The sequence below is a fragment of the Hemitrygon akajei genome, chromosome 6 (assembly GCF_048418815.1).
Source record: "Hemitrygon akajei chromosome 6, sHemAka1.3, whole genome shotgun sequence".
NCBI classification, from domain to species: Eukaryota; Metazoa; Chordata; class Chondrichthyes; order Myliobatiformes; family Dasyatidae; genus Hemitrygon; species Hemitrygon akajei.
The window spans coordinates 158569759-158584240 of record NC_133129.1 but is presented as its reverse complement, the minus strand read 5'-3'; the positions used below and the strand labels follow the sequence as shown (position 1 = coordinate 158584240).

Genomic DNA, 14482 nt, shown 5'->3' with positions numbered 1-14482 from the left:
TGAGCAGGACCCCTCAGAAAAAGTGAGACTGCCAATCTGTGACATCAAAACAACATGAACACAAATATGGTAACAAGAATTAATGGGCTTCAAAAGTAAACATTGGAATGGTTGAAGTTGTACTTACACAAAGGTAGATGTAATTATCAGCGGTCATCACTGAAGGAACACTTCGGGGTATACTTACTAACCTACTACAACAGAGAAGAGGGCATTTTGATGATCAAATTGATGTCATCTTCCAGAGCAGAAAATCCCATTAGTCATATTACAACCCCCCCACACACATCTCTCATTACTTCTGCAAACTATTCTCTCTCTCCTCATGCTCATCAATGTTTCTTTTGAACTCTTTTGCTACTTACCTATAACAAGGAGTAACTTACAAGTCACCAATTACCCGAGCAGCACATGTGACGAATACTGACTCGCAAGGTTTGGATCAAATCAGGGATCCTCGAAAATTGAGATAGCAATGCTAACTAAGCACCAGCTACCAGCCATGAAAGATGCCTTGAGGTTTCATGAGTCCGGGGGCAGTGACAAGGAATCCCAGGGCTACTCCGTTCTGCCTGTATGTCACTACTTTGTCCCTTATGGTGAGTTTATCCTAATCATGGGATTCGACTTATCCAGGAATTGGCAAGTTTTCTGCAATGTTTGACTATGGGTTCACCTGTCTTTTAAGTAAGCTTTGGGAGGTATCCCCCAACTTAGATGCCAGTCCCAGGACATATGTGAGGAAGGCTTTGCAGGTTGTCTGGGCCAAGAGTGTCTTTGTTGCCCAGGTAGATACTCAGGTGGTAATTTCTCAATTTCACCAGAAGACTACAAGACAGGAGCAGAATTAGACCATTTGAGCCACCGAGTCTGTCCCGCCATTTGGTCATGGCTGATTTATAACCCCTCTCAATCCCATTCTCCTGCTTTCTGCCCGTAATCCCTGCCCGGCATCCTTACTAATCAAAACCCTATCAACATCCACTTAAATATACCCAATGACTTGGCCTCCACAACTGTTTGCGGCAATAAATCCCACAGATTCACCAGACCCACTGCCTGGCTAAAGGAATTCCTCCGTATCATGATTGCCATAGAACAATTGAGTGGTTTATTAGATTTTTTCAAAAACCGGACAATGTACATTTTTCATCTGTTTTATCAGTTTATTGGTGCAGCATGATTCAATGAGATTATCGCAGATAGAAATAAAATAATTCATTGATAGGTCTGATTAATAATAGCTTTCAAGTTATTTTAATTGATTTCAAAGTTAATGTAAGAAAATATCTTATTTGTTGGTACAAATAACTTATTCTTCTCATGGACTGAATATGTAAGGGACAAACTGGTGCCTCTGGGCCACACATATGATTTAATTGTTTGTTGCCTGACATATGGTTGATGTTAACACTCAGCTAGAGGATGTATCTGAGCTGGGCTGGGGCAAATGTCATCATGTGGAAGTTTGCTGATGCCAATGGTGAAGTTTTAAGTCTGCAAACAAAATAAATAAAAATAGAAGAGAGGTAACAAAGGAATTTGGCAGTACTTCTCAGATATGAGGCTGATAAATGTGAGACAATTAAACACTAGGGCATATAATGATACAGGAATAACTGAAACATAATGTAATTATAGGAATACTAACTCAACATTTCTGGTTAAGGCTTTGGAAATGAGTTAGGAGTAAATAAAATTTATTAGAGATTAGCGCATTAATAAAAACAAATGCTCTGTAAGAAGAGAGGACGTACTTGAATGATGAGGCCATGTGTACTTAAATGAAAGTACAAATCAGGGACAATGTTGCTTCCAAAAAGATGGATCAGAAGAGAATGTTCTTCATTGTAGAAAATACAGCTTTCCTACCCCGGACCTTGTTTTGACTGAAATAAATCAGTTAAATCTAGTGCAGAAGATTCAGAAATGTACAGAAATGTTGGTAAGGCTGAAGAATTTTAGCAATTAAGGAAGATCAGGTGGATTCTTATAAAAGGCCGTTGTCTGGCCTGAAGTTTAATTCTGTTTTCTCTTCACTCTGTGCCAAATCACATTGAAAAGAGGATAACTACATTCACTTGCCCATCCATTGATATGTTCCCGCATCCAATGATCTCACGTTAAGGACTCTTTATATTCCATGTTATCGTTATTTATATTTATATTTGCACAGATTGTTGTCTGCTGCACTCTGGTTGATCTTTCATTGATCCTGTTATAGTTACCATTCCATAGTTTTGCTGAGTATGCCCACAGAAAAATGAATCTCAGGGTTGTATCTGGTGACATGTGTACCCTGATAATGAAATTTACTTTTAACTTTGAATGTTGCAGAAATAATGGGTTTGGCACTTGAAGTTCTGTATCAAACAAGGCTACTGACCAAGAATTGAAAAGTGGGAATGAACTTGATGGTTCTTCTTCAGCCACCATAGACACAATCGATCATGTGACCACCTTTTATGTCAATATTTTCTATGATCCCAAGAATATCTTTGACAATTAAACAACCACAAGGGCCTTTGAATATTGTAACTGTCAGGACACGGAAGCAGGGACCCAATCGCAGACCAAGTACTGTGCACACTGTGATATTTACTGAATGGCAAATCTGGGGGGGGCGGGGGGGGGACCAAGTCGGCGTCAAAGTTCAGGCAGAGATCAAAACATCCAGAGAAATCCAAAAACAAGAATCAGGAAACAGGCAGAGTCGATATTCAGGTGGACAGAGTACAGATATGAATGCTGGAAAGGCTCAGGAAAATTCACTGGCACAATCTGGGGCAACAAACAAATAAAAACATAGGACTAAAATACACTGAGCAATAAACAGAGAGGCAGATAATAGGTGGAGCACAATGAGACACAGGTGGCAGCAATACAGGTAATAATGAGAAACTGATGAGAGACGGAGTACTCAGTAATACAGGGGTCAGAGTAGAGCAGGAACGAGGACAGGAGCACATGGGGCATGAAAACAAACAAGAGCACATGGCAATACAAAACCACAGACTGACGGCTAGGGGGAAAACACACAAAAAGACAGTTCAACTGGAGGTACTGACAGTAACCAACTTGGAATAGGGGTGGACCATTAGTTATTTTAAAAAATATCTTTATATGCAAAAAATCTTGCAGTTAAATTTTCAGAAAAGCTATTTACAATAGTTTCAAACAAATGCAATATTTAAATAGACTCTTACAAGCTGCAGTCACAAACAGCATGAACTTTACATACGTCAGTATTTGTCAAACAGATTTCTTTGTTAGCGAAAAAAATAGAGTCAACTGACAGCCAAAGATCTTTAATCCTTCTTCCAGCATCGTGAAGCAGAAAAGAGACCATTTTGTGTCATGAGTGAAAAAGATCCAATCTACTGCTATAATTAAAAGTTTGGCAACTGGAGAGTATCCAAAATGTGTGTTGCATACTAACTGAATCAACTTTTGCAGAAAGCAATTAAGAACCCTATCTTTCATCCAGTGTATCTTTTTTATCGGTGCATTTACTTCTGTATACAAATGAAATGTGTAACACTGGTGGTTAAAGACACACACTGTGGTTTATCACTGTGCATTTTGACCCCTTTAATTCACATTTTACTAAATCATTGCTATCTATTTAGTCCGAAGTGGAAGAGCTAAATTGTCACAAAGAATAAAGTCCATGTCGATTCTCTGCTATTGAAGTCTGAAAACTCAGATGGGGTCACACTGCAGACTGACATACATAAGAATATGACCTGGCAAGTGTGGAGCATATACTGATGATGCTCACTTATATTGTCTATGTCAAGTAATAGCAGCTTGTGCCACACACATTAGCATACATGGACCTCATCCAGACTGGTGGAAATGAGCATGAGATTGGAAAGGAATGTGTTGTTAACACAAGGCAGTTCCCTAGTATACAGTTATCATGATCAGTTAAAGGGAATGACAGGCAATGACAAGGATTTTGTTTTCATTAACAGAATGCTTTTCACTGTTCACCTCATATTCAGTTGCCCAAAGACATTTTTGTGGTCTTAGCAGTGAGAAAATTCCAATGTGACATCTGTCTCAGCACTGTATGACTGAAACAGATGCTTAGATACTGTAAAATCGGAACCAGTAATAATACCGCTGATCATTGAATCATCTTGAAATGTCTTCATTGAGACATGCCGACTACAAAGCAGAATATAAAGTGAAAAATATAATCGTGTAGACTGAGGAACCAATGTGAAGACTGAGATATATAAGTGGATTAAATGCAAGAGACAGTAAATAGGCAATAAAAGGAGACATATGCCTACATATATTAATCTGCAACACTATTTTTCCTTCTGATATGACATCACATTTGTAAAGTTAATTGCTCAGGGACAGAAAGGCTATTCACCAGTAATTACTTATTATAGTGTTTAAAACTCATTCATACTTTAAGCTTTCAGCTGTTGTGGAACTTCAGAGTAAGTTAGCAATTGCAGGCCTCATAGTAAAAAGTATTTTGAATCTATGCAACTGGTATTTTTTTTACAGAATTATTCTTCCTTTTACACAATCCAGAGAAATGGCTGGAGAAGGAATTCAATAATAAATTTACTTAGCTAGTCAGATATTGAAAAGGAGTAAATGATACCTTTACATCAAATGGTTTACTTCAGCTAGAAAGAAATTTAACTAACACAGTGCATGGATTTATCAAATCCTTTTCACTATCCTTACTCGGAAATATATTACTGTTAATTTCTCAGCATGTAGTCTAATTTCTGGAATACCCCATGTCTTCAGCAAGAGAACTGCAGACATTCAAGTGGTTCACTATCAGTTTGTGAAGGCCAATTAAAACCGAGCAATAATTGGTGGCCTTGTAAGTAATGCCCAATTCTTGAAAAAACAAATGATAAAAAAAAATCTAAGGCCTTGAGGCTTCATTCCTGGCATTGACTTTAAGTGTTCTCTCCTCCTGCATGCCTGAGCCACCATAGAGGACCTCCTTCTTTCCGGCTATCTTGCTACATAGGCGTTCAGCTCTACACCTGAAAAGTGGAGAATTTAATCACTTTAGTGGCCAGCTCTAGCTTATGCAGTTTTCCAGACTTCTCCAATGGTTTGTTGCAATGAATGTTCTTAGCAAGGTTCTCCCGTTTAAGAACACTAGAGGTGGCTTCACTCACTGGCATTAGGCATCAGTAGGTGCTTGCCACTTGCGCTACTGAACCTCATGGAGATGTGCTGAGGCAAATAATGACATGTTCTTTCAGGATTATTGTAATAAGTTTCAAAAGAACATAGAACATAGAAGATTACAGCACAGAAACAGGCCATTTGGCCCACAATGTTGTACTGAACCAGCTAAAAAGCAAATCAAAACCACCCAAACCACCCATGTCTCTCCATCTCCCTTATATCCATGTGCCTATCCAAACATCTTTAAAAAACCTTTAATATATTTTCCTCTACCATCAAACCAGGCAGTGCATTCCAGGCATCCACAACACTCTGAGATAAAAAAATTGCCTCCTTTCACCCCCCTTGAACTTACCCTCTCTCACCTTCAATGAATGCCCTCTGGTATTAGATACTTCAATCCTGGGAGACAAGCTGATGCCTCTTATAATCCTGTAAACCTCTATAAGATCGCCACTCAGTGTTCAATGCTTCAGAGACAACAAAGCAAGTTTATCCAGTCTCTTGTGATAGCAAATGCCCTCTAAACCAGGCAGCATCTTCTGCACCCTCTCCAAAGCTTCAACATCCTTCCTATAGTGGGGTGACCAAAACTGTATGTAATACTCCAGATGTGGCCTAATCTGAGTTTTCTAAAGTTGCAACATAACCTCCTGACTCTCAAACTCAGCACCTCAACTAATAAAAGCAAGCATTCTGTAAACCTTCTTAACCACCTTATCAACCTGTGCAGCCACTTCCAAAGAGCTATGAACATGGATCCCAAGATCTCTCTGCTCAGTATCACTGTTATGGACCTTGCCTTTACAGTGTACCGTCTCCCTGCATATGCCCTACTGAGGTGCTGCACTTCACATTTATCTGGGTTAAATTCCTTTTGCCATTTCTCTGCCCATATCTGCAACTGATCCATGTCATGCTGTATTCTTTGCTAGTCTGCTATAAAAACCACAACTCCACCAGTCTTGGTATCATTTGCAGATTTACTCACCCACCCATCTGCATTCTCATCCAAGTCATTTATACACCTTATAAACGGCAGATATCTCAGCACAGATCCCAGTAGAACTCTGCTAACTGCAGACCTCCTTATGCGAATAAACCCCTTCAACCACTACCCTCTGTCTTCAGTGCACAAGCCGGTTCTGAATCCAAACAGTCAGTTCACCGTGGTTCCTACGCACCTTAATACGTGGATTAGCCTCCCATGAGGAACTTTGTCAAACGCCTTACTAAACTCCATGTAGACAACACCCACTGTCTTACCCTCATCCATCTCTCTGTCAAAAAACTTAAATCAAGTTGGCAAGGCATGACCTGCCACACACAAAGCACGATGGCCTTTCCTAATTAAGCTATGGATTTCCAAATGCTCATATATCTTGTCTCTAAGAATTTTCTCCAACAATTTCCCTACAGCTGACATGAAACTCACCAGTCTTTAGTTCCCAGGATTTTTCCTTGTTTTCTTCTTAAATAGAGGTGCAATATTAGCCACTTATCAGTCCTCCGGGACCTTGCATGTGGCTAGAGAGGACACAAAGATACTGGTTAAGGGCCCAGCAATCTACCTGGGGTAAATCCCATCAGGCCCTGAGAACTTGTACACCTTAATACTCATTCACAGGCCCAACACCTCCTCCTCAATATCTAAACGCCCTAACATATTTATACATTTAGCACAGATCTCCTGGTCCTCCATATCCTTTTCCTTGGTGAATACTGAAGCAAAGTACTCATTAAGAAACTCACTGACATTCTCTACATTCAAGCAAAAGTTCCTCCTTTTATTCTTGGGTGGTCCCAGCCTCTTTCTAGTTGTCCTATTACTCTTGATGTATGTATAGAGTGTGTTCTACACCATGCCAAACTGGGAATGCCGGGTAGTGGAGTGGTGCAAGATTACGTGCCCCCTTCCCAGACCAAATTTTCATTCCTATCCAGTTCAACCCCAAGTATTCAAAAGTTTCATTAAATGAAATAATTAACTCTTGTTTGCATGAGGCAAATTATATTAATGACCAAATGCTGGAATTCTAATGGTTAATTTGTCATTCAAATACACCCACTCAACCACAGGCAGATATACTCTGTACCTGCTATCGTGAATGCAGAAGGATTTTCGTTTTGTAAACAAGCATTCCAACAAAATTACTGTTCCTGTCTGTGTGTAACACACCCAATAGGCCCCCAAATCAAGCAAAGAATGCCATAAAATATTGTTGAGATCAAATAAGGATTCAGATGTCAAAACGTGGGATTCATTCTTTAAGTAAATATAGATACTGTACTAATTACTAGTCAGGAGAGAAAAAAGCAGGTGAAACTGTTCAAGTTCTTTCTGGTCGTGAGCCTTTTGGACTGCATTATAGAACAATACCCACTGAGATTCAGTGCTGAACACTTCAGTAATCTTGGTCAGTACAACTGTAACTGGTAGTTTAGCTTTCTCATGCTCCTGGACTCAGAATCTCCTTGCAGTTGTCTGTGTGGTATTACTAATAATTGGCTAAAATCACGATTATGCGACTTTTTCACAAATTTGAATCACTTTTCTCTTAAAAGAGGACATGTTTGTAGGACACCCTTTTACATCCTCTAATTACTTCAAGCCTTTATTTATCACAATTTCACAAGAAATTACCAGCACACAATCTTTGAAGTCATTACCTCATTTTCTGCCCTGAGGATAGATTATACTATTGCAATCACTTGTCTCAGCTGAATTGTGTCTGCTGCAAATGGAGCTAAAATTATATTTGGTACATGGATGCTGGGAACAATTTCACATCAGGTGGCATCGTTTTTCTCAAGTCACAACAGACCTCATGCCTTACAACAGTAATCATGATCTACTTTGCTCTGATATACTTGGCCCATTGCAATAGTAAATATGTACTTGCTAAAAGAGCTTTCCCTCATCTGGACGGACAAGAACCTAATTGTTAATATCTGAAGCATGCTGACAATATAGAAGGTTTCTGATCAAAATGTTGACTGTTTACTCCTTTACATAGATGCTACCTGACCCACTGAGTTCTCCAACATTGTGTGTGTGTAAAACACACAAGATTCTACAGATGCTGGAAATTCCCCTCCCCTTCCTCTTCTTCATTTTCGCACTCTGGCCCTCTCTTACCCATTCAACTCACCTCCCCCAGTGTCCTCCCTTCTTCCCTTTCTCCTATGGTCTACTATCCTCTCCTGTCAGATTCCTTCTTTTTCAGCCCTTTACTTTTTCCACCTATCACCTCTCAGCTTCTGACTTCATCCCCCCCTCCCCCACCCACCTGGCTTCATCTATCATCTTCTAGCTTGTACTCCTTTCTCTCATCCAACCACCACCCCCCACCCCAACTTCTTATTCCAGCATTTTCCCCATTCCTTTTCAGTCACAATGAAGGATCTCGGCCCAACACCTCAATTATTCATTCATTTCCATAGATGCTGCCTAACCTACTGAGTTCTTTCAGCATTTTTTGTGTGTGTTACTCTAGAATTCCACCACCTGCAGAATTTCTTGTGTTTAAGATTCATCTATATGTTTTTATTTAACGGGCACTTTATTTTCTAACAACAGATTTATTAGTTTCAGGTAGTTCTCATATTTTCTAATGGCATTCAACTGAACAAGTCTATAGTGGCTCTCCAGTAATTTTCCTATTCCCTTTCCTCCAACTTATCTTCCAATAACCTCTCTGTCACTCATGCCTATCACTTACACCACTAATTTACTTTAGTCAATTAACCAATCACATCATATGTCTTTGGAATGTGGGAGGAACCAGAGCACCCAGGGATTACCAACAGAGTCACAGGAAGAAAGTATAAACTTCATACAGACAGCAGCGGAGATCAGGGTTGAACTTGGTTACCAAAGCTGTGGGGGAGTAACAGTCCCTGTTTTACTGCAGTGTCACTGTCCCACACAAATCAATTTCATATCTGCCTAAAGAACCAGTCATTGTGACTTACTTATCTGAAAGCAGAAGCAACCGGGCAACATTTTGAGGATAAAGTTATTAAACTGGGAAAATTATAAAACTAAACTGCTATTGGCATATAGCAACTGGAATCTCTGCCACATGACCTCCTTACTGCCATGTGAAACACTTTGTGTAGCAGTCTATATAACAAAGACGTAGATGAGCAAATTTGCCTGAAACACCGTAAGAAATAGGAACGGGAATATACTATTCAAGCTTGCTGTGCCATGTAAATAAATATAGTAGCTAATTCATATTTTCTCACATCCGTTTCCCTGTCTTACTCTCATAATCCACAATTTCCTTTCTAATTACAAATCCATGTATCTCAGCATTGAATATGATCATGGAGACTGCCTTCACGGCTTTTTAGGCTAAAGAATTCCAGAGACTCGTAACCCCTCAGAGAAGCAATGCATCCTTACTTTAATCTTAAATTGGTGCCTATTATTTGTACAGAGCAAGGTGGATGGGTGGGAGTGGGTCCTGGTTGTGCAGCTGCTGGCACCAGGCGGGCATTCTCTGAGGAATGTTGATGGTGGGCTGCGGTCACCTGTCCTGTGGAGATGCTGCCCAGAGGAAGGCCCTGGTGGACCAATTCTGTAGAGGAATTTGCCGGAAACAGTTATGGTCATGGGCTGTGATTACCCACATCATACAACATGACACATGATGCTGCTGTCTGATATTTTCTTGTGTACTCAGTAGACAAACCCTTTATTCTTGGCTTCTTCCTGATGTACCTTCCCTGAATGCTGTCAATGATAAATAAAACTTTCCTTAAATAATGGGACCAACAGTCCCCTTGATGTGGCTTCAGTAGAGCTTCTGTAATTCTCTATATTTATACTTCAACCTCTTGAAATAATTATTGCATTGCATTTGCCTTCCTGATGATCCACTCACCTGAACGCAAGCTTTCTGTCTTAGCTAGTGTGATGTTTGAATTTACTGAACTGAACTGAACAAAAGTTCAGTTTTCAAACTTGTTCAAACTGAACAAAGTCCTGAACTGAAAAAAAGATTTAAATTTCTATCTGATGTACCTGTAGGTATCTATGTGTACCACCACTATTGGGAGGTTCTTCTGTATCAACCTACTCTTCATAGCCTAACTTACTTCCCTGTCTAGTCTCTGAGGTGAGGTCCAGCTGTCGATGCTAACTATTTGAGTGGTAGGCTCCCTCTCCCTACCAAGGTGGTGATACTTTCAGCTAACAAAGTAGTGTAAACATAGTTGATATTATTTTTAATGATGCACATTTAAATTTAGCCAAATACTAGTTTTTAACACACATTTAAAACACAGATGCTATCTAATTTATACAAGTTTTCTGAAATACAAAGATTTATAAATTATGTAGGATTGCCAAACACATGCATAATTCTTCTGAACTAAATGAACATATCAATGGGTTGCAATCAAACAAGTCATTTGTTGCAAAAACTGAATCTTGTGAAATAACTTCTAGGTTTTTTTTCTGTCATTGTCTTTCTGTCATTCTCCTTGTCATTCCTAACAATCCCATTTGGTCTCTAACATTTATACTGTTTTGCTAGTAGTTTGACATTGTCTGCATGTGATGCTTTTCGGGTGTCTTTGCTGGGACAAAGTAATTCACACAGATGGTCTTAAAGCTTCTGGAGACAGAGATCCCACGCACCCAAAAATTAATGCTGCAAGCTGAAACTGAGTACACAAATATCCTGACTATCAATTGATCAACTATACCTGTGACCATGTTTGATGTGCTAAGTGACATAATCAATCTGGTCTGCAAGCTTCTTTGAACTCAGTCACAATGGTTCAAATAACTTATGCTGTGTTGTCCGGTTTGACATAGGCCGATTTAGCATAACCACATTGTTTTACGTTAGGCTGATACAGGCAAGAATGTCTCATGGTCACTTCACTTTGCAAACCATATCTATTTGCTGCCAGCCTGCTGTTGTGCCAGAAAGGTGAAGTTAGCAATAATTCCCTTGTGCCCATGAAACTGAATACCTATCACACTAGCAGGGCACCTCAGATGTCTCTGTGCTGCTGCACTCTATGGTACTTTGCACCTTTGTATAGTCCTTTGCTCTGTAAATAATAATCTCTTTTATTATTTGTCCTTCCAGATTGACCAGCTTCACAATTTCCTACATTCTTCTCCATTTATCAAGTCATTATGGTCTTATGATCACTAAACCCATCAATATCTCTCTGTGTAAACACTCCATGCTGTTTGGCTTCCCAGCTATTTTTGTGAATTGTATAAATTTGGCTATAGCCCATTCTCTTCCTTCTTCTAAGTAATTAATGTATATCAAAAACGGCTGCACTCCAAGCAGTGAACACCAATCCCTGCAGCACCTCACTGGATACGTGCTGCCAAGCTGAAAAAGGCTTCCTTTTCCCAAATGACTGTTTCCTCATTAGCCAATCCATACAAATGTATTACCTCCAATGTCATGTGCTCTTATTTTGTGAAGTAACTTTGTGTGTGGCAAATTCCTTTGGAAAAAACAAAATCAACATAGTCCCCTCCTACATTTACACCCTTAGTCCAGGGGTCGTGGAGCAAACGGATCTTGGACGTCCAGAAAGTGTCCACAGCAGGGTTGATTGATAAGTCTGTGGCCTAATATGGAAGGAGATGAGTTATACAGCTCTTGTTACATGCACATGCAGGTCAACCCTTTGAGAGATTATGCAGAAAGTTTGAAGTTAATAACTCATCTCCTTCTACCTTGGGCCACGGACTTATCAATCACCCCGATGAGTTATTCAACCTTTCTGCATAATCACACAAAGAGTTGAACTGCATGTGCATGTAACAAGAGCTATATAACTCATCTCCTTCCATATTAGGCCACAGACTTATCAATCACCCCTGCTGTGGACACTTTCTGGATGTCCAAGATCCATATGCTCCATGACTACTGGGCTAAGTGTGTAAATGTAGGAGGGGACTATATTGAAAAGTAAATGTGCTAGGTTTTCTAAAATTGACTCCTTCTACCTTAGGCCACAAACTTATCAGTCACCCCTCGTATATGGTTTGTCTTTATCCAGTCTGGATGATACTTCCTCAAAGAATACTGTGCCAAAAATAGCTAAATCAAATTTTGACTTTTTATATGATCTGCTTTCTGACCTCAAAAACAAGTTTTAGAAATGTCCCAGTAGTAGATATTAGAGTAGGATTTCCATCCTTTTAGAATAAGGGTAACACATTGACAGCTTTTAATCCTTTGAACTCCTCCAGAATCTAACGACTTTTGGAAGATTTCAACTACTGTATCAATTATCTTTGTAGCCACTCTGGTTAGGATTCTATCATCAGGTCCAGGGCATTAACAGCTTTAACCTTATTAGTTTGCCTGATACCAATTTTCTTACGATGGTGAAGGTAATGATGATGGTGAATTCTTCTCCCATATTTTTAGTATTGGCAAGATGTGCATATTTCTCTTAAATATCTCTGCTATTAACTTGTGCCCATAACAATTTCCCAAGCATGTGAAGTGTCTGTGTGAACAAGACCATCTTCTTCCCTTTAATGTCATTTTTCTTTTGAATTTTGTCTTGACATGTTTTAATTCTCCATTGCTGGTTCTAATTTTTTTTTAGAATGATGATATTTTTGTGTAATGAATCAGTTGCTTTTATTACTGAGAACACTGAACTGGCCACACGTCAAAATATTTACTAATCAAAGTGAAACAAGATCAAAATATTTACTAATCAAAGAGAAATGCTTCCTCCGTTATGTGCACAGGTTTGTAGTGTCTTGCCATCGTTTTCCCCATGGAATGAGAGCCAATCATCCAGTTACAGAGGGAGGTACAGAGGCCCAGGTTTTGAAGCTTGTTGATTAGTACTGAGGGGATGATCGTGTTGAACGCAATCCAACAATAAAGCAAAAACTTGCTGGAATTTTACAGCATTCATGTTTATGCATCAGTTTACACCTGTCCTTGATTTCAATCTCTTTTACTTCAATGAAGATTTTAAACTTGTAACAGAGAAAGTTAAGAATGAGGGCTGTCACAATTTTTTTTATAGAAGGCAAAGCTAGGGGCTTATCCTAGCAATCAGTAATAGTTTTTCAGAGGAAGACTGAAGACAAGGCTTATCCTGTTGTCCCTACATGACATGATTACTTGGTGTGAGGCCTTATTATTGCTCAGGATATTGACACACAGGTCCAACATGGTCTCAGCCAAAAGGTTGTGTGTTTGATACAAACTATAACTCACTGGCCACTAAAACAGAAAGCCAAATAAAGAACCTTGAGGACAAAGGAAGTGTATTTGTCTATGTAGTCAGTAGTGAATGACTGTGGGTGGCTGTCCCCACTCAACCTATACTCTTCTTCATACCACTGAAGTTGCATTTCAGAGTATTTATCAGGTTTCTCAGGAATGTCTCAAAATGTTTCACAAGGATTATTTCTGAAGTGCAATGACTGATATATGGAAGCATATATTCTATTTTGCACAAAACGCTCAGAAAATAATGATAAATTCTGTGATTGACACAGAGCTTTCTACAAGGAATTTTAAAATACTGTCAGTAAAGGCACCAGAAGAACCTCTGTTTTGCTTGTAATGGCGCTGGGTTCCCTGAAGTTCCATCCAAGGACGTCATTCTCTATCTAAATTAAATGTCAATGTGTGTCCTGAGGTCTTGAGTTCGTTTGTACTTGTATATCCGTGTTGTACAAGTGACCAGTAGACATATTCTTTTTTTGGCATAATAACATTCATATTAATTGCTAAATGTAATGTATTTATAGTACAGTGCCGAAGTCGTAGGAACATATATACAGCTAAGGTGCCTAAGACCTTTACACAGTACTGTAACAATTTTATGTATTGCACTGTACTGCAGGCACAAAAAATAACCATGACATATCTGAGTGATGATAAACCTGATTCTGATATGGGCCACTATTATAGACATGGAGTGGGAAGGGTGTAGGGAGAAGGGAGGCAGCAGGAAGCACCGGAGAGATATTGTGTAAAGATCAATAAACCAGTTGTTTGGAATCAAAAGACTTTGCCTGGTGTCTCAGGGCTGGCTGTGTCTGCACCCGTGCACCCCTGCCCTGGCACTCCTTTACTGCCACCTGTGCCACACCCCTCCACAGCACTTCACCCTCATCATTCCCAACATCCCCACTTTCCATATTAATAAATAATGCACAGACAGAAAGAAAATGCAATCAAATTGTTGGTGAGAATGTGACAAAGAATTTGGAAAAAATCAGAATCAAGTTCAATATCACTAGCATATATTATGAAATCTGTCATTTTGTGGCAGCAAT

At 39.4% G+C, this 14482-nt stretch overlaps 1 protein-coding gene across 14 annotated transcripts in view; it reads left to right on the top strand.

The window, feature by feature from the left end:
* LOC140729646 (leucine-rich repeat-containing protein 4C-like) overlaps nucleotides 1-14482 on the top strand; it is a 1048826-nt gene that overhangs the window by 786788 nt on the left and 247556 nt on the right. The gene's annotated exons all lie outside the window — the stretch shown is intronic.